This window comes from Bos grunniens, chromosome 9 (genome assembly GCF_055505025.1).
Source record: "Bos grunniens cultivar Pamir isolate PY7600 chromosome 9, Bosgru_T2T1.0, whole genome shotgun sequence".
NCBI lineage: Eukaryota > Metazoa > Chordata > Mammalia > Artiodactyla > Bovidae > Bos > Bos grunniens.
In genome coordinates this window covers 3,391,778-3,413,833 of record NC_141173.1, presented here as the reverse complement: position 1 = coordinate 3,413,833, position 22,056 = coordinate 3,391,778, and positions in this window count along the sequence as shown.

Below are 22,056 nucleotides of genomic sequence, written 5' to 3'. Positions count from 1 at the left end.
GTTGTCCTCCAGGGAATCTTCCCAACCCAGGAAATGAACCCATATTTTCTGTGTCTCCTGCATTGTTGGTGGATTCTTTACTGCTGAGCCACCAAGGAAGCCCCAATGATACTCACAGAACTAGTTATTATTTTTTAATGAACTTCACACTAATAGTGCATGTTCACCCCCTTTAAATTCAAGTATCTCATAAGATATGAGGTATTACATAAAATTTTACTGAAATGTTATAGTATTTTAAAACCAACAACAACCAAAAAAAAAAAAAATTGGCAAATGAACATGGCAAATTAAATCAAAAGAACATGCAGAAAAAAGCAACAGATTCTCTGAACAGTTCTCACCTCCAAGTCTGTTACAGACATTTTAAATAGTTTCTTATTTTATTTAAGTTACTGACTCTCTTTGCTCATACAAATTTTATTTTTCCTTTTGAGTCTTGTGATTTAATTATAGGTTTTATTGGTTCTCCATCATCTGTATGAATCTTTTCCTTAAGTCCCTGATTCACCTTTCCTCTCCAATCTTCTCTCAGAAAATATCATTTTTAGTTCTTACATTGACAACATCAAATAATATTTTCAGCTTCTATTTGCTAACCAGATTCAGATAGCTTATCTTGACTTCTATTAAAATTGAGGATATTGTGTCCCTACTCTTTTATTTTCCAAGTAAACTTATTAACTCCAAAATTTTGTTGCACTGTCATTATTTAAATACATTAATATATTTAAACCATTTGTGCTTGCTTAAAAGTTAAAGGTTGAAAACAAGTCACCAAGACTTATTTTATTATGAATCTGTAAATACTCTTTACTGAAGAAATGATGTTGGAATTACATTTCTTTCTGAAGTTTTCTATGTTATTCCAAGTTTATTTGAAGGATAATATTTCTAGATTTGAGATTCACATAATTTTTTTGTTTGCTTTTTACTGAATCAGTTGTTCAAACAGATCAAAGTTTTGTATATTTATGTGATCATATTTTTGTTCATTTATTGATGACTGCTCCTTTGTATTTAAAGAAGAAATTAATTTATTTCTATGTTTTACACAATATAGCTTCACATCTATTTTATATGTGGAATGGAGGTAAAAACTATTCTTGAGAAAAGGATTTCTTCAGCAGTCACTGATTTTCTATTCTAATTTAGAAAATGACACATTGCACTCATTGCCATGTTACATTTTGTCAATAAATTCCTAAATTAAATACTTTCATATATTACTTCTCTTTTTTTAATTAACTTGATTTCTATGGATTACATGTTAAAGTAATTTAAAGTAACTGCCTGTGAATATTATTATATAATACTTTATATAATACATATAAATATATATACATACATATATATGTACATCCATATGCATCTATATACATCCATACATATGTATATATACACATATATTAATATGTACGTATACATATACACATATATTAATATAATATATGCACATTAAATAATATATATAATATATTTACATATATTAAAATATGTATGTAATATATATTCTAATATATTATATATTAATACATAATACATTATAAATACAATATTATATATTATGCATTATATATTTTATATGACATATTTTCATGTATATTATACATATTTATATATATGGATATCATATATAATATAATTATAATAATATAATATATATAATATTATATATATTATGTATATTGTATGTATACAAATGTATATACAATATATATAAGATTTATAATAAAATATAATATATATTAATATAATATATTATATTATATTAATATATTAATATATCATATTATTGATATATTAATATTAATATAGTAATATTAATGTATTATATCTTATATATTATATACATATATATTTAAATATAAATATATATAATATGTATTATATTATATATTATATTATATATAATACATAATACATAAATATATATTTTATATATTATATAAATAATATAATGTATATATGTATAAATTATGTTATATATATTTCATATTTTTATATATATATTATATTTATATATAGTATATATGTTATATATAGTATATATGTATATATGTATAAATTATATTATATATATTATGTTTATTTATAATTATGTAGATGTATGTAATATATAATACAATATATATAATATATGTATATTATATATATTATTTATACATATATATTATATCATATGTATACATATAATATATAATATATACAATATATATTATATTTTATGTAATATATACATAAAGTATATGAATATAATATATAAATATTATATATTATGTATATCATATGTATATTATATATACATATATACCATATATATAATATATATTATATATATTATGTATTACATATACATATATTGCATAATATATATAAACATATATATAATATAAAGTGTGTATCATATATAAATACATTTATTTATATATATAAAATATATGATATATAAAATATGTATTAATATAAAATATAACATGTACCATATACCATTTTTATATATTTGTATGTATATAAACATATATATATATTATAAATATATTATAATTATATATTATATAATTATATAATATATAATATAATATGTATAATTCATTTATTATATAAATATATACACATATGTTTATTATTTATAATTTATATAAATATATATATGTATTATATATATATATATATATATATATATATATACACACATAGCTTCTGTATAGCAACTCAGGTCTCATAAACTTTAGCACATTTCTTCCATTGATAATATGACTGATCTTCCTTTTATCCATTTTTCCTATCTCCCTGTACTTCCTTTGAATGGTGTTCTACTTGAATTGATTTTATATGTGACTTCATTTTTCTCTCAGGTTTTCCTTAAGTGTGTTTTGCAGTATAATTTCTTTACTCTTATAAAATATTTTATTTCCACTTTAATATTTGATCATTTCTTTTATGTATCATCTTATTTTGTGTATATAATGTTTTTCCATATTTTCATGTGAAAAATGACTGCAATTTTTGTAAAAAAATTCTCAATTTCTCATTAAATTTCCCCTGATTGGTTCTAGGACTCAATCATGAAAATCATTCTTCATTACCTTCTCAGCTCTGCCTCTGCTTCATCATTCACTCACTTATGTTAGCTTTCATCACTTTGAAATGTCATTCCACATAAAAATACTTCCCTTAACCAAGCTCTTCCTCTTGAATATTCTTTTTTCTATTTATATGAAATCAAAAGAGTGGAATCAAAATGTCATGATATTTTTTAGTTAGGCAAAAATTCATAATTTTTCTAAAAATTTATATATTGTACATGTTTATATATGCATACAAAAGCTTTTCTAATACACTTGATACATTCTTGAGAAAGAATGTAAAAAAAAAGAAAAGAAATGGAGAAATTGAAGCACAATAAGTACATTAAATGGGAGCATTAAGTATGAAATAGAAAAAAAATGAAACAAGATAAAAGTAAAAATTCATCATACAGTCCAGTTGTTTTTAAACAAAACTGCTTATTAGAAACATATCTAGAATTCTGGAGAAAAAAAAAGCAGTACCTGAACATTTGTATTTTTCAAAAAATTTCAAGATAATTTTTAATATGCATCTGAATTTTTAAAAATGATTACAGATTTTTCTATTAGATACTAGTTTTGGTGATATAGAGTTCTATTATTTTTCTGTTGACCAATCATGATGCAATGGTATTAAGTGAGTAATAGTTACATAATCACATAATCACAATAGTAAAATATGTTTATCAGTTTTCACTATCAATAGCCAGGCAAAAAATAAAAAGTAATTACAATTGCAAGCCATAATGCGAACGTGATTAACTTAACAATATAAAAAAATTGCATCCAAGTTGGGGAAAGGGTCAAGCAGAGTGATATGCTAAGTGGAAGTGCATACATGCACATGTTTTCATCCACCCAGCCAGTCTATGTCTTTTGATTGGTGCATTTAATCCATTTGCCTTTAAGGTAATTATCAATATGTATAATCCTATTGTGTGTGTGTGTGAACGTCACTCAGTGGTGTCTGACTGTTTGCGATCCCATGGACTGTACCTGCAAGATTTTTCTGTCCATAGGATTTTCTAGGCAAGAATACTGGAGTGGGTAGACATTCTCTTCTCCAGGGGTCTTCCCAACCAGAGATCTAATGCAAATGTTACACATTGCAGGCAGATTCTTTACCATCTGAGCCACCAAAGAAGCCCCAAAATATTCCTAATACTCTTTTGTTAATTTGGGTTTATTTTGTATAGGTCTTTCCCTTCTCTTGTGTTTTCTACCTAGATAAGTTCCTTTATCATTTGTTGTAAAGCTGGTTTGGTGATGCTGAATTATCTTACTTTTGCTTGTCTGGAAAACTTTTGATTTCTTCATCAAATCTGAAGGAGAATGTTGCTGGTTAGAGTATTCTTGGTTGTAGTTTCTTCCCTTTCATCACTTTAAATTTATCATACCATTCCCTTCTGGCTTGCAGAGTTCCTGTGGAGAAATCAGCTGATAGCCTGATAGGAGTTCCCTTGTATGTTGCCATTTTCCCCTTGTTTTTTTAATATTTTATCTCTGTCTTTAATTTTTGACTAGTTTGATTTTTTGGGTGTCTTGCTGCATTCCTCATTGGGTTTATCCTTCCTGTCACTCTCTGTGCTTCCTGGACTCGGTTGAGTATTTCCTTTCCCATGTTAAGGAAGTTTTCAGCTATTATCTCTTCAAATATTTTCTCAGGTTCTTTCTCTCTCTCTTCTCCTTCTAGTGTTCTGATAATGCAAATGTGGATGCATTTAATGTTGCCCCAGAGGTCTCTTAGGCTGTCTTCATTCCCTTTAATCCTTTTTTATTTTTTTTTAATATACATTCTGTTCTGAGGCAGTGATTTCCACCATTCTGCCATCCAGATCATTTATTTGTTCTTCTGCCTCAGTTATTCTGCTATTAATCCATTCTAGTGTATTATTGCATCTCAGTTTATTTATTACTTATTTGTTTTTTATTCTAGGTCTTTGGTAAACTTTTCTTGTATCTTCTCAATCTTTGCCTCCATTCTTTTCTTGAGATCCTGGATCATCTTTACCATCATTATTCTGAATTATTTTTCTGGAAGGCTCCCTATCTCCACTTTAGTTGATTTCCTGGGGTTTTATCTTCCCCTTTATCTGGAACATAACTCTGCTTTTTCATTGTGATTAATTTTCTCTAATATGGTTTTTGTTTTAGCCTCTATCAGACTGTGTTTCTTCTTGCTTCTTCTGTCTACCCTTTGATGGATGAGGCTAAGAAGCTTGTGTAAGCTTCTTGATGGGAGGCAAAACTGGATCTTGCTCTGGTTGGCAGAGCCTTCCTTGGTCCATTGAGACCTCATGGAATGCAGTACTCCAGGATTCCCTGTCCATCACCAACTCCTGCAGTTCACTCAAACTCATGTCCATTAAGTCACTGATTCAATCCATCCATCTCATCCTCTGTCATCCCCTTCTCCTCCCCTTCAATCTTTCCCAGCATCAAGGTCTTTTCAAATGAGTCAGTTCTTCGCATCAGGTGGCCAAAGCATTAGAATTTCAGCTTTAGCATCAGTCTTTCCAATGAATATTCAGGGCTGATTTCCTTTAGGATGGACTGATTGGATCTCCTTGCAATGCAGGGGACTCTCAAGAGTCTTCTCCAACACCACAGTTCAAAAGCATCAATTCATAAGCACTCAGCTTTCTTTGGAGTCCAACTCTCACATCCATACATGACTACTGGAACAACCATAGCCTTGGCTAGATGGACTTTTGCTGGAAAGTAATGTCTCTGCTTTTTAATATGCTGTATAGCTTGGTCATAAGTTTTCTTCCAAGGAGCAAGCGTCTTTTAATTTCATGGGACTTGCTCAGTAAGGGTTTAATCCAAATTACCTGCTAATGGGTAGAGTTGCACTCCTTCCATGATTGATTGGCCTGAGGGGACCCAGCCCTGAGGTCCACAGGCTCTAAAATAGGGTTAATACTTTACTTCAAGGGGGTTTAGACCAAGGGGGACCTTGCAGTCCCCATCCCTGTGGTGAACCCCTGACTACTGACACCTCTACAGGAGGCCCTCCAACACTAGTAGGCAGTTTTGGTTTGGTCTCCTGTGAGGTCACTGCTCCTCTCCTCTGCATCTTGGTGGATGAAAAATTTTATTTGTGTCCTCCAAGACTGTAGTCTCTGTTTCCCCCAGTCCTCTGGAAGTCCTACAATCAAATCCTGCTGTCAATGAAGGCCAGATTCCCTGGGGATTCAAAGCCCCTTTGTCAGATTCCCAGGCTGGGAAGACTAATGAGGGGTCCAGAACCTTCAGAAAAGTGCAAGACCTTCTTTGGTATTATTGCTTTCCAGTCTGTGGGTCACCCATCCAGCAAGATTGGTATTTGACTTTATCGTGATTGCGCCCCTCCTATCATCTTGCTCTGGCTTCTTTTTACCTTTGGACATGGGATATCATTTTTTGGTGAGTTCCAGTGTCCTTCTCTGAATGTCTTTTTAAAAGCTAGTTGCAATTTTGGTGTTAAAGCAGGAGGAGATGAGTACATGTCCTTCTACTCTGCTATCTTGAACCAGAAGCTCCTTATTTTCCTTGTCTGTGTTTAAATAAGACATGCTCCTGTTACTTTGTTAAGCTATTTTTAAAGTAAATTATAGACATGACTCCTGACAAAGGCTATAATGAAAATCATGACAATAATATTCAAAAAAAAGTTGCATTAAATAAATTTGCATGTAAACATTCTCCCTCTGTAAATAAAATGTATTGGTCTATGTTGTGATTACTGTCATGTATTCACTTCATAAGTATCAGACATAGGATAAAAATTATTCCTAAATTTTGCACTTGAAGATAATTTAGTAAACTATTATTGACTATTAATTATTATACCATTGATAAAAGCATTTTAATTGAAGAAGAATTTAGATTTTGCAAACAATATAACTAGGAATAATTCTGACACAAATACTAGGAATTGAATCAAAAGCAAACCCCAAACTATGGTTGTAGGGAACATGTTATAGTAGTTTAAGAAAACCCCTTAGTGCAGAGGACACAGGGAGGAAAATAGGATGAATAGTGAATGCTTTGGAAAAAGCCAAGAGGCTAAGTGGGAGACAAAGGAAGAGGAAAATAAGTTAATGAAGACAGAAATGGAGGCCTAGAAATATGAATTAAGCCCTACTCCATGTTATGCAACATAAGCCAATGATTTGAAAACAAAGTTAGCATTAGTGTTTCAGAAGATGGTAGTGGATTCTCACTATGATATGTTAATTTCTATTGATCTATCTTCAAATTCACTGATTATTTCTTCTGCCCTGTAACATCTGCTGTTAAGCTGTTAGAAAACTTTTCAGTTCAGTTGTTTGAATTTTCAATATAGAAGTCCCTTAGACTTATGTTTAAAACTTGTCGTGTGTGTTTGTGTGTGTGTGCGTGTGTGTGTTCAGTAGTTCAGTTGTATCCAACACTTTGCAACCTTTGGACTGTAGCACACCAGGCTCTTCTGTCCATAGGATTTTCCAGGCAAGAATACGAGAGTAGTTTGCCATTTCCTCCAGAGGATCTTCCAGACCCAGGAATAAACACATGTCTCCTAGGTTGCCTGCATTGCAAAGGGATTCTTTATGGCTGAGCCACCAGCGAAGCCCAAAACTAAAACATATATATAAAAGAAAGAAATGTAAAACATCATATTTCTTTTTATATACCACACCCATTTGTTACCATAGTAATTCTTACAGTGGCCTTTGTCAATGCAGTTTATCACTTATTTTGATAAAGAATTGCCATGCATTAAAATATTTTTTTCCCTATGTGTGTGTGTGTGCTTGTGTATGTTTTACATTAGGAGGAAGGTTTAATACAGATAAAACCTTTGTTTTCAAGAATGGAAAAAGTGGTAGAATGCTCAATACATTTCTTATTGGTGAACAAATACCATACAACTGTCGTCATTACAAGTCATAATGTTGCTCCAATATATGCTCCCATGAACGATTCCTAGTTCTACTCCTATGGGAATGATTGAAAAATAAAAGCAATGCATAATCTTGCTGCTGCTGCTAAGTCACTTCAGTGGTATCCGACTCTGTGTGACTCCATAGATGGCATCCCACCAGGCTTCCCTGTCACTGGGATTCTCCAGGCAAGAACACTGGCATGGGTTGCCATTTCCTTCCCCAGTGCATTAAAGTGAAAAGTGAAAGGGAAGTCGCTCACTCGTGTCCAACTCTTAGCTACCCCTTGGACTGCAGCCTACCAGGCTTCTCCATCCATGGGATTTTCCAGGCAAGAGTACTGGAGTGGGTTTCCATTGCCTTCTCTGCATAATCTTTAGGCAATGAGTAATTGAAATTTGTTTTAAAAACCATGAATCCATCAGGTTTTTTTTTTTTTTTTTTTCCTTATTAACTCTAAGAGACTGGTTTTAAGATGTGGTTAAGCATCTTAAGAACAATAATTTTCAGAAAATATGTGATCACCTATATAAACTTAATGTACTGTTTATAATGAACAAAAACTTAAGATTTAAAATTACATGACAGAAAGCAAAAATAAGATCTCTGGAGAGATGAATTTTGATATATCTCCAACTCCCAGGAACAAACAAAGATTTTCAAATGTGCCTTTATCTTCACAAAGCTGATCCACACTTAAAATTACCAAATAAATGTTTTTAAGGTATAAATAAAGAAGTTTTCATTCATTATTAACTTTCATTTCATTACTAATCATTTATTTATTTTTTGGCTGCATCTCAAGTCATGCACGGAGAAGGCAATGGCACCCTGCTGCAGTACTCTTGCCTAGAAAATCCCATGGATGGAGGAGCCTGGAAGGCTGCAGTCCATGGGGTCACTATGAGTCAGACATGACTGAGAGACTTCCCTTTCACTTTTCACTTTCATGCATTGGAGAAGGAAATGGCAACCCACTCCAGTGTTCTTGCCTGGAGAATCCCAGGGACAGGGGAGCCTGGTGGGCTGCCATCTATGGGGTCGCACAGAGTTGGACATGACTGAAATGACTTAGTAGCAGGAGCAACAGCAGCAAGTCATGCAGGATCTTAGTTCTTCAACCAAGGATCAAAGCTGTGCCCCCTGCAGTGGGATCATGGATTCTTAACCACTGGATTGCTAGGGGAGTTCCTCATTACTAGTTATTAATCAATGAATTTAAATTAATTATTAATTTCACTTTTTCTTCACTTTATATTCTAAGTCATATTGTCAGTTAATATTTCATTGTGTCAGTGACAAAGGTAATATCAGTAGATTTTATACGTACTTATGTTCTTTTCCTTTTAGCTACATATTACATTAATTTTTCTCCAGCTCAGATTCATTTCACTATTTAGAGAAAAATTAATAATATTAGGAAGATTTCCATTCAACTAATTTATAAATACAGTGTGTTATGTGTCACTGTCTTTTTTAAAAATTTTTTTGTCAAATATTGGAAATGAATAGTTACTAGAAGTCAGTAATCAATTCAGTGTCAGTTTAGGCTATATTTCTAACTCTGAAAATTGACAAACAGTCAAAGTGATATAATATGAAGTCAGTTATAGCAACAAAAGTTCTAGGTGGAGCAGTAGTGGAAAATTTGGACTGGAGAACTAGTTAACAGGTAATGTTAAAACCATATAGTTAGCAGATGTTTCTGTTTTCCCTTATTTTTATATAGCCCTGGTTTGTTAACTAAACAGAAAGAGTTGTGATTCATCACCATGCCTCCAGAGTACTACACATAGCATGGATAAATTAAAATGCATCTGTTCCCTTGACTTTACTGGTAAGTAGTGTTTGACAATTGTGCCTTGTAAAGAACATTTAGCCCTGGGGGACATACATCAGGATATTATTGATTCATTAGTATTTCTTTTTTGTTGCTCTTTAAATTTCCCTTAGCTGAACATTTGATTTGCATTTCATTAACGTGAAGCATCTATTCTACCGCTAGACTCCATATCAGAAGATAAATTAGTGCACATCTAAGCTGTCTTTGCCTACCAACTCAGGGATTAGTCTACATTTAGTAACACCAAAAGAAGATTCTGCCATGTGTAATAAAATGAAATTAATGAGCTATGACACTAATATATGTGACATTCTTATCTGAGGAGTTTAATCTCAAATATCACTCCTGTAAGGGTTAAAATGCTTAAAATGGACAAATTTAAGAATGATAGCCTGGCACCTGCTTGTCTTATTAAAATTTACAATCTTTTTTTTTTTTTTTCAAATTTATAAGATATGAAATAGATGTAGATGAGTATCGTTTACATATTTGGAAGAATGGAGCTGCCTGCATTGACCAAGCTGGTAATTACTGCAACCAATGAGTGCCTCTATTTAAAGACAACAAACACGAAGGGAGAAGAAAAAGCAAACATAATTAACTTTAAAGAGCATTTCTTTCTCTTGTCTGATCTCATTTCAGACTCCCAACAACATTATTGAACCTTCATTCCCTTAAAGTCAGCTTGTAAAGTGATTAACCAATTATCCCTTATATAGAAAAAAGAATTAAATGAACTTTGTTTATACATACACTAAAATCATCAAGATTATAATTTTCCTATTAGAAATGCCACCCTACAATCAAATGATAAAAAGTAATGAAGAAATATATAATCGGTCTATCATGTTACATTGGAAATACTGTTTCTGTTATTCACCTTTTCATGTGATTGCTAAGGTTTCTTTTTTTCTTTCTTTCTAAACAATCATTTATCTAATTTTTGAATGTAGTCATACTGTGCTTGGAGAAGGCAATGGCACCCCACTCCAGTACTCTTGCCTGGAAAATCCCATGGACGGAGGAGCCTGGTAGGCTGCAATCCATGGGGTCGCTGAGGGTCGGACACGACTAAGCGACTTCACTTTCACTTTTCACTTTCATCATTGGAGGAGGAAATGGCAGACCACTCCAGTGTTCTTGCCTGGAGAATCCCAGGGACGGTGGAGCCTGGTGGACTGTCGTCTATGGGGTCGCATAGAGCAGGACACGACTGAAGCGACTTAGCAGCATGCTGTGCTTAGCACATAGCAGACATTAACAAATACTTTTTTTTTTTCCACTAAGAAAAACAGAATCTTTATTACTTGAAAAAAAAATATTTTGCTCAATTGCAATGCATATGCTTATTTTGAGTATTTTCTCTCTTTTTTAAATTAATTTACAATATTGTGGTGGTTTTTGCCATACAACAACACAAATCTGCCATGAATATATATGTATTCACCACATCCTGAACCCCCCTCCCACCTCCCTCCCAATCACATCCCTCTGGGTCATCCCAGTGCACCAACTTTGAGTGCCCAGTTTCAAGCATCAAACTTGAACTGGTCAACTATTTCACGTATGGTAACATACATGTTTCAATGCTATTCTGTCAAATTGTCCCACACCCACCTTCTCCCAAGGAGTCTAAAAGTCTGTTCTTTATATATGTGACTCTTTTGCTGTCTTGCATATAGGGGAGTCATTACAATCTTTCCAAGTTCCATATATATGCATTAATAAACTGTATTGGTGTTTTTCTTTCTGACTTACTTCACTCTGTACAATAGGCTCCAGTTTCATTCACTTAATTGGAACTGATTCAAATTCATTTTTAATAGCTGTGTAGTATTACATTGTGTATATGTATCACAACTTTCTTATCCATTCATCTGTCAATGGACATCTAAGTTGCATCCATGTTCTAGCTATTGTAAACAGTGAGGCAATGAACATTGGGGTACATGTGTCTCTTTCAATTCTGGTTTCCTTGGTGTGTATACCAAACAGTGGGATTGCTGGGTCATATGGCAGTTCTATTTCCAATTTTTTAAGGAATCTCCACACTGTTTAGTTTGCTTTCAACTTTGATGATACTGTTCATTTTAAACTGAGAAATTATATTTTTTCTTCAAAAACTAAATAAATATACACTTTATCTTGTAAATATATGTTTTGATAAATTGCAAACTAGTATATAGAAGGTTAATCATTGAATATTTCCTTGAATTTTAGTATCTTTTTTTATGCTCTGAAATTTAAAAGTTGTGTCACTTACAGAAATAGAACCAATGGGATTTATATCTATACATCCATATCTATATGAAAGTGAAAATGTCAGTCGTTTGGTCCTATCCAACTCTTTCCAACCCCATGAAATGTAGCCCTCAAGGCTCCTATGTCCACAAAATTCTCCAGGCAAGAATGCTTGAGTGTATAGCCATTTCCTCCTCCAGGGGATCTTCCCGACCCATGGATCAAACCTGGGTCTCCTGCATTGTAGGCAGATTGTTTACCATCTGAGCCATCAGCCATATATCTATATCTATTATGAAGATGCATTATGAGGAACTGGCCCACACGGTGATGGAGGATAAAAATTGTCATGGTCTGCTACTGTTTTTGAGCTGAGAACCTGAAAATTGGTGGTAAAATTCCAGTTTGAGTTTAAACCCTGAGAACCAGGGAAGCCAATAGTGTGAATTCCACTCCAAAGTCTGGAGAAAATGAATGTCCCAGTTCAAGGATGCAAGCAGGAAATGAACACATTTTCTCTTCTTTCATTTTCTGTTTTACTCAGTCCTTCTGCAGATTGAATAATGCCTACTCCTATTGGGGAGGGTCATCTACTTTAATGGGTCCACTGATTCAAATGTTAACCTCATTAGAGAACATCCTCACAGACACACCTAGAAATGATGTTTAATCTGAGCCTCCTATGACTCAGGCAAGTTATTAATAACATAAAATTAACAACCCCATTGTTCAACTTAATATAATCAATTTAGACATTGTTAACTGTTAAACTTAACCTTGTTTTATAATTATTAATAAAAATACATATCATCTGGCCAAGTTCAAATGTTTAGCACTAAACTCACTATAGTGTTTTTATTTGTTAAATGGAGATAAGAAATATGTAATTGATTTTAATGCAAATTAGGTAGGATAAATCATATAAATACCACATTGCCAGATGGAAATGAACATTTTTCAAGTGTTTAATTGTAATTTTAAATAATTTTCTAACATGCATATGTAAAATCTATACAGTAAGTAATATTTTATAATGTTTAGATAGGTAGGATTCAATATGAATTTACTTAGACATCTTAAAGACCCATAGTATAAACAGTCTCAATCAAGAAAAACCTTAGATTTTATTTACAAAATAATAAAGTTTGCTCAGTGCAAAAATTATGATTTCTTATACTAATCTTGGTAAAAAGAACTAGATCTTCTTAGAGATCTAGTTGATTCTGGGACTATGACATGTAATATACAAATGATTGTGGAGACTTCAAATACTGAAGTACTCCAAAAACAAAACCATGAGAGAATGTCAAAGGAACAAAAGTGCCAACTCCCAATGACCAGAATCTTTTGAGCAGCAATATATAGGAACATTGGTTTATTACTCAAAATATAAAATAAATATCCATGAGTCCACACTCATAAAATAGGAAAAATAGGCACATCTATACAAAACAATCACAAGTAATTTGTGCAGATAAGTTACACTCAAAAAGACTGATGTTAATAGTAAAAACACTGATGTGCAAACTGGTTTTAGAAAAGGCAGAGGAACCAGAGATCAAATTGGCAACATCCACTGGATCATGGAAAAAGCAAGAGAGTTCCAGAAAGGCATCTATTTCTGCTTTATTGACAATGCCAAAGCCTTTGACTGTGTGGATCACAATAAACTGTAGGAAATTCTGAAAGAGATGGGAATACCTGACCACCTGATCTGCCTCTTGAGAAATTTGTATGCAGGTCAGGAGGCAACAGTTAGAACTTGACATGGAACAACAGACTGGTTCCAAATAGGAAAAGGAGTACGTCAAGGTTGTATATTGTCACCCTGTTTATTTAACTTCTATGCAAAGTATATCATAAGAAACGCTGGACTGGAAGAAACACAAGCTGAAATCAAGATTGCTGGGAGAAATATCAATAACCTCAGATATGCAGATGACACCACCCTTATGGCAGAAAGTGAAGAGGAACTAAGAAGCCTCTTGATGAAAGTGAAAGTGGAGAGTGAAAAAGTTGGCTTAAAGCTCAACATTCAGAAAACAAAGATCATGGCATCTGGTCCCATCACTTCATGGGAAATATATAGGGAAACAGAGGAAACAGTGTCAGACTTTATTTTTCTGGGCTCCAAAATCACGGCAGATGGTGACTGCAGCCATGAAATTAAAAGATGCTTGCTCCTTGGAAGGAAAGCTATGACCAACCTAGATAGTATATTCAAAACAGAGACATTACTTTGCCAACAAAGGTTCATCTAGTCAAGGCTATGGTTTTTCCTGTGGTTATGTATGGATGTGAGACTTGGACTGTGAAGAAGGCTGAGTGCTGAAGAATTGACGCTTTTGAACTGTGGTGTTGGAGCAGACTCTTGAGAGTCCCTTGGACTACAAGGAGATCCATCCAGTCCATTCTGAAGGAGATCAGCCCTGGGATTTCTTTGGAAGGAATGATGCTGAAGCTGAAACTCCAGTGTTTTGGCCACCTCATGCGAAGAGTTGACTCATTGGAAAAGACCCTGATGCTGGGAGGGACTGGGGGCAGGAGGAGAAGGGGACGACAGACAATGAGATGGCTGGATGGCATCACCAACTCGATGGACGTGAATCTGAGTGAACTCCGGGAGTTGGTGATGGGCAGAGAGGCCTGGCGTGCTGCAATTCATGGGGTCACAGAGTCCGACACGACTGAGCGACTGATCTGATCTGATCTGATCCAATGAAGAAATGACAATGACACTTTATGAACTTCGGCTTAAAAGCATGTTCATTAAGTCTAAGCATGAGAATTCATCAGGCAAATCTCACCCAAGGGACACTCCACAAAATGCTGGGTCAGTAGTCTTTATGAATGTCAAATCCATCAAAAGCAAGGAAAGTCTGTGGAGCTCTCAGGAGATATGACAAACGAAAGTAACAAGGTATCTTGGATTGGATCTTTGAAAAGAAAAGAAAGTGGTATTAGATTAAAACTATGTATATCCACGGAGAAGACAATGGCACCCCACTCAAGTACTCTTGCCTGGAAAATCCCATGGATGGAGGAGCCTGGAAGGCTGCAGTCCATGGGGTCGCTGAGGGTCAGACACGACTGAGCGACTTCACTTTCACTTTTCACTTTCATGCATTGGAGAAGGAAATGGCAACCCACTCCAGTGTTCTTGCCTCTAGAATCCCAGGGACGAGGGAGCCTGGTGGGCTGCCGTCTATGGGGTCGCACAGAGTCGGACACGACTGAAGTGACTTAGCAGCAAGGATATCCAAATAATATATGGGCCTTGGTAAAAAATTATTTATCAGTTTTGGTTCATTAATTGTGATAAATATAGCATAGTATTTAGCATAACGTATATATAGCAGTGGAAGCCAGTTACAGTGTTCAGTTTCACTGTACTATCTTTGTTTCTATTAAGCATATCTAAAAGTATTCAAAAATAAAGTCATTTAATTAAAAATGAATGATTGCAAATAATTCCTAATTCAAAAGAGTTTACAGTTAAAGAAAACAGAAAATATGTAAAATATAGTAAACTTAGATAATCCTAAATGTTTAACCTTTTACATACTCATTTTTATTTTTATTAATATATGTGACTTAATATAAAATGACTACAGACATACCTTGTTTTACTGCTATTTATAGACATTACATTTTTCATAAAATAAGGTTTTCACAAAAAATGTTTGTAGCAACCCTATGTAGGCAGGTTATTGGCACCATTTTTCTAACAGTATTCTCTCACTTTGTATGTCTGTGTCACATTTTGGTAATTCTGCAAATACTCCAAACTTTTCATTATTGTTGTATTTATTATGATGATGTGTGATTAGTGATATTTAATGCTGCTATCGTAATTGCTTTGGAGCTGTAAGAATTGCATCAATATAAGATGGGAAATTTAATCAGTATATGTTGATTATTCTGACTGCTCCACTGACTGGCCATTCCCTAGTCTCTCCTCAGGTCTACCTGTTCCCTGAGACACAATGATGTTGAAATTAGTCCAATTAATAACTTGGAAGTATTCAGGTGAAAGGAAGAGTCACATGTTTTTTCCCTTAAATCAAAAGTTGGAAATGATTAAGCTTAATGAGGAAGGAATATAGAAAGCTAAGACAGGCTGAAAGCTAGGCCTCTGGCACCAACAAACAAGTTGTGGATGCAAAGGAAAAGTTCCTGAGGAAAGTTAAACATGCTGTTGCAGTGAGCATGAATTAATAAAGAATTAAGAAAGTGAAACAGCCTTATTGTTCATACAGAGAAAGGTGTAGTGGTCTGAAAAGAAGATCAAACCAGTTACAAATATTATCTTAAGCCAAAATCTAATCCAGAGCAAGGCCTATTAGACTCTGTGAAGGCTCAGCACAGTGGGAAGATACAGAAGGAAAACTTGAAGCTAGCAGAGGTTGGTTCATGGGGTTTAAGTAAAGAACCCATTTCCATAGCATGAAAGTACAAGGTGAATCAACAAGTACTGAAATAGAAGGTGAAGCAAGTTATCCAGAAGGTCTAGCAAAGATGATTCAAGAAGGTGACTACCCTAAACAATGATTTTCAGTGTAGATGAAACAGCCTTCTCTTGGAAGATAACATCATCTAGGGTATTCATACCTAGAAAGGTTAAGCCAATGTCTTATTTCAAAGCTTCAAAGTCAGGCTCAAATTCTTGTTAGCAGCTAATGTAGCTAGTGACTTAACTTGAAGCCATTACTCATTCACCATTCTGAAAGTCCTAGGGTCCCAAAGAATTATGCTAAATCTACTCAGACTACACTCTATTAATGGAAGATCTTAGCCTGAATGACAGCACATCTGTTTACAACATGGTTTACTAAATATTTTAAGCTTACTGTTGAGACCTACTGCTCAGGAAAACAAAAAAAAGTATTCCAAAATATTGACTGCTCTCTTTGAAAATGCACCTGGTCATCTAAAAGCTCTGATGTAGATGGACAAAGGGATTAATAGTTTTCATGCCTGCTAACACAAGATCCATTCTGCAGCTCATAAATCAAGGAGTCACTTTGACTTTCAAATCTCATGATTTAAGAAATACATTTTTATAAAACTATAGTTGCCATAGTTAGTGATCCCTTTGATGGGTCTGAACAAAGTTAATTGAAAAAGTTTTGGAAAGGATTCACCATTCTGATTGCAATGAAGAACACTCACAATTCATAGGAAGAGGTCAAACTGTTAATTTTAATGGGAATTTGGAAGAAGTCATTTCAAACCCTCATGGATGACTTTGAAGGGAGCAATACTTCAGTGGAGGAAGTAACTGCTAGTGTAGTGGAAATAGCAAGACAGCTACAATTTGAAATGGAGCCTGAAGATGTGATTGAATTGCTGCAACCTCATGATAAAATTTGAATGGATAAGGTGTTGCTTCTTACGGATGGGGAAAGAAAGCGAGTTCCTGAAATTCTGTGAGGATAATTGTAATGGCAATAAAATAATTTAGAATATTCTATAAACTTAGTTGATAAAAATAGCACCAATATTTGAGAAATTTTACTCCAGTTTTGAAAGAAGTTCAATTGTGGGTAAACTGCTATCAAATAGCATTTCAAGCTACAGAGAAATCACTCAGAAAAGAAAGTCAATCAATGTGGCAAATCCCATTGCCCTATTTTAAAGAATTACTGCAACCTACCTCAACCTTAACCAGTGATCAACCTCTTGGCAAGATCCTCCATCAGCAAAAAGATTACAACCTGCTAAATGCTCAAAGAATTATTTGCATTTTTTAAGAAATAGAGTATATTTTAATTACGGCTTGGATGTGCATTTTTTAGACATAATGCTATTACACACTTAATAGACCACAGTAGGGTGTGAACATAACTTTTATATGCTCTTAGAAACCAATGACAAAACAATATATATAGAAGTGTTTTGTTGAGATTTTCAAATTTTGTTGTGGTCTGGAATCAAACCCAACATATCTCAGAGATATATTTGTACTAGTTAATATTAGTGCCCTATATTTGTAAAACATATTAAAATGTTTAAAGGGATTTCATATAAAGCAATAAATATAACAAGTAAATAAAATAAAATGCAGGAGGAAAAAAAAAACAAATTAAACGAAAAAGCAAAAACAAAATTAAACAAAGTTAAATGAGCCTAATAATGCATATAGTATTTTTGGATAATCATGTGATTTAGTAACATTTATGCTAGAAATACTACATACAAAATACTATATAAAAACAATCGAGAATTTATAAATTATTTTGTATTTTTATACATCTGTCAGCAGAAAACTTATAGTAGAAGCTATTTGCTTGGCTCTTATTTTCCTTTTCTGGTACAATCTTAATTATCCTGCATATATATGAGACTGTGTAAATGAGGTCTGATCAATTGAAAATGGATATTTTTATCTTGCAGTTACATTGATAAAACTGTCCTATAAATCTTTTGCTCTTTTTTTAAAAAATTTTATTGAAGTATAGTTGATTTAAAATGTAGTATTAAATTTCTGCTGTATAGCAAAGTTACTGAGTCATGTTTTTATTATTCAGTTGCTAAATCATGTCTGAGTCTTTGAGACCCCATGGATTGTAGCGTGCCAGACTTCCCTATCCTTCACTATCTCCCGGAATTTTCTCAAATTCATGTTCATTGAATTGGTGATGCTATCTAACCATCTCATACTCTGCTGCTTCTTCTCTTTTAGCCTTCAATCTTTCCCAGCATCAGGGTCTTTTCCAATAAGTCAGCTCTTCGCATCAGGTGGGCAAAGTTTTGGAGATTCAGCTTCAGGATCAGTCCTTCTATAATGTATATTCAGAGTTGATTTCCTTTAGGAGTGACTGGTTTGGTGTCCTTGGAATCCAAGGGACTCTCAAAAGTTTTCTCCAGCACCACAATTCAAAGGCATCAATTCTTAGGCGCTCAGCCCTCTTTATTATCCAACTCTCACATTTTTACATGACTGTTGGAAAAGCCTTAGCTTTGACTATGTGGACATTTTTCAGGAAAGTGATGCCTTTGTATTTTAATACTCTATCTATGTTTGTCATAGCTCTTCTTTCAAGGAGCAAGCATCTTTTAATTTCATGGCTGCAGTCACCATCCATATACACTTTATATATATATATATATATATATATATATATATATATATATAATTTTTCATATATATATTTCCATTATGGTTTATCTCCAGATACTGAATATAGTTGCCTAAACTCTACAGTAAGAAATTGTTCTATATCAGTTTTCTATATAATAGTTTCCATCTGTTAATCCCAAATTCCCAATTCTTCCCTTCCTCATCTCAGTATCCTTTTTCAACCATAAGTCAGTTCTCTATATCTGTGAACCTGTTTGTTTTGTTTTCATAAAAAAAAATGTCTGTTTATGTTGCACTTTAGATTCCACAAAAGAATGATTTTATGTGGTATGTGTTTTTCTCCAACTTACTGCACTTAGTGTGGTTATCACTAGGTCCATCTATGTTGCTACAAATGGAATTATTTCATTCTTTTTAAATTGTTGAGCACGGTTCCATTATCAATGGCAGCCTACTCCAGTACTCTTGCCTGGCAAATCCCATGGACCGAGGAGCCTGGTAGGCTGCAGTCCATTGGGTCGCTAAGAGTCGGACACGACTGAGCGATTTCACTTTTAATTTTCACTTTCGTGTATTGGAGAAGGAAATGGCAATCCACTCCAGTGTTCTTGCCTGGAGAATCCCAGGGATGGGGGAGCCTGGTGGGCTGCTGTCTATGGGGTTGCACAGAGTTGGACAGACTGAAGCGACTTAGTATATATATATATATATATATATATATATACACATACATATATATATATATACATACATATATATATATGAATGTATATATGTAGATATACACTTATATTGAATATATCATATATATATGTATGTCACATCTTCATTTTCCATTCATGTTGATGGATATTTAAATTGCTTCTCTGCTTTGACTACTGCAAATAGTGTTGCAATGAATATATCTTTTCACTCCTTTTCTTCTTCAACATTTTTATTGAAAGTGAGACGTCTGAAGAACTAAAGACAAGAGTCAGAAGTAGGAAGATCACAGGTCACTGAATAAATTCCCGTGTAGAACATACTGATGAGCCAGGAACATCCACATGCACTCAGTGAATAAACAATAATAAAGAGAAAAGCTTGTTTTCTAAGATTAAAAAGAGAGATTAAAGATTTTAAAAAGATTAAAAAATCTTTCAGTTCAGTTCTGTTCAGTCAGTCAGTCGTATTAGACTCTGTGTGACCCCATGAATTGCAGCATGCCAGGCCTCCCTGTCCAGCACCAACTCCCAGAGTTCACTCAAACTCACGTCCATCGAGTCAGTGATGCCATCCAGCCATCTCATCGTCTTTCGTCCCCTTCTCCTCCTGCCCCCAATCCCTCCCAGCATCAGAGTCTTTTCCAATGAGTCAACTCTTTGCATGAGATGGCCAAAGTACTGGAGTTTCAGCTTTAGCATCATTCCTTCCAAAGAACACCCAGGGCTGATCTCCTTTAGGATGGACTGGTTGGATCTACTTGCAGTCTAAGGGACTCTCAAGAGTCTTCTCCAACACCACAGTTCAAAAGCATCAAATCTTTAAGGTTCAGCTTTCTTCACAGTCCAAATCTCACACCCATACATGACCCCTGGAAAAACCATAGCCTTGACTAGATGGACCATTGTTGGCAAATTAATATCTCTGCTTTTGAATATGCTGTCTAGTTTGGTCACAACTTTCCTTCCAAGGGCTAAGTGTCTTTTAATTTCATGGCTGCAATCACCATCTGCAGTGATTTTGGAGCCCCCCAAAATAAAGTCTGACACTGTTTCCACAGTTTCCCCATCTATTCCCCATGAAGTGTTGGGACTACATGCCATGATCTTCCTTTTCTGAATGTTGAGCTTTAAGCCAACTTTTCACTCTGTTCTTTAACTTTCATCAAGAGGCTCTTTTGTTCTTCTTCACTTTCTGCCATAAGGGTAGTGTCATCTGTATATCTGAGGTTATTGATATTTCTCCCGGCAATCTTGATTCCAGCTTGTGCTTCTTCCAGCCCAGCGTTTCTCATGATGTACTCTGCATATAAGTCAAATAAGCAGGGTAACAATATACAGCCTTGAAGTACTCCTTTTCCTATTTGCAACCAGTCTGTTTTTCCATGTCCAGTTCTAACTGTTGTTTCCTGACCTGTATATAGTTTTCTCAAAAAGCAGGTCAGGTGGTCTGGTATTCCCATCTCTTGAAGAATTTTCCACAGTTTATTGGGATCCACACTTTATAGCAACTAAAATCCTTTACAATTCTTTGAAAATATTATTACAATTAATTTTTTTAAATCCATGATTAATCTCTTTTTCTAAAGAGAAATAAAAAAATGTAACGCAGTTACAAATCCAGTTTTTATGTGAATATTCATAATTATTTAATTTTGTAATTATTCTATTATTAAGCTTTCTCTAAGCCTATAAGCAATTTCAAAATCTATTTCAAAAAGAAATAAAAAGTGCATTAAAATGAACTGTCAAAAGTGTTAAAATAGTGAGATAAAGTTTAGTAAATATTGAGTTATAATGGTAGGTGTTGCAAGAGGGCATCAGAGGGCAGACACACTGAAACCATAATCACATACAACTAGCCAATCTGATAGCATGGACCACAGCCTTGTCTAACTCAATGAAACTAAGCCATGCCATGTGGGGCCACCCAAGATGGGAGGGTCATGGTGGAGAAGTCTGACAGAATGTGGTCCACTGGAGAAAGGAGTGGCAAACCACTTCAGTATTCTTGCCTTGAGAACCCCATGAACAGTATGAAAAGGCAAAATGATAGGATACTGAAAGGGAACTCCCCAGGTCAATAGGTGCCCAATATGCTACTGAAGATCAGTGGAGAAATAACTCCAGAAAGAATGAAGGGATGGAGCCAAAGCAAAAATAATACCCAGTTGTGGATGTGCTGAAGCTGAAACTCCAATACTTTGAC